General features: G+C 44.4%; 1 protein-coding gene across 6 annotated transcripts in view; it reads right to left on the bottom strand.

Annotated features, from left to right (window-relative positions):
• Positions 1-315, bottom strand: part of man1b1b (mannosidase, alpha, class 1B, member 1b) — a 46,828-nt gene that overhangs the window by 5,823 nt on the left and 40,690 nt on the right. The gene's annotated exons all lie outside the window — the stretch shown is intronic.

The following is a 315-nucleotide window of genomic DNA, read 5'->3' as shown; positions in this document are numbered from 1 at the left end:
CAATGTTGTTTATATCAATATGGTTTAATTTTGCGTTACATGACCCAGTTCTTCTGTAAAGCCGTGCCTGTGTTGGATTGCTCCTCTACTCTCTCTCCGCGCAGCCACGACACACAGCGGCGCTGGTCCACACTTCTGACATTTGTCTACAGTTTTAATTGTTATTAACACAGCTGTAAATTGTTAAGCATGAGAGGAAAACCTGTATTTGTACCAGTGTTTTCATCACCGCGAAAAACACAGAAGTTATTGAATGCAACCAACTTCAGGTGGTAGAGTAATAGCGTGTGAGACGGAGCCTGCTGGACCTGGGCC

The sequence above is a fragment of the Etheostoma spectabile genome, unplaced genomic scaffold (genome assembly GCF_008692095.1).
Source record: "Etheostoma spectabile isolate EspeVRDwgs_2016 unplaced genomic scaffold, UIUC_Espe_1.0 scaffold559, whole genome shotgun sequence".
In the NCBI taxonomy this organism is placed as follows: Eukaryota; Metazoa; Chordata; class Actinopteri; order Perciformes; family Percidae; genus Etheostoma; species Etheostoma spectabile.
Note: the sequence above shows the minus strand (reverse complement) of the source record. Positions and strands in the feature narration are given on the sequence as shown.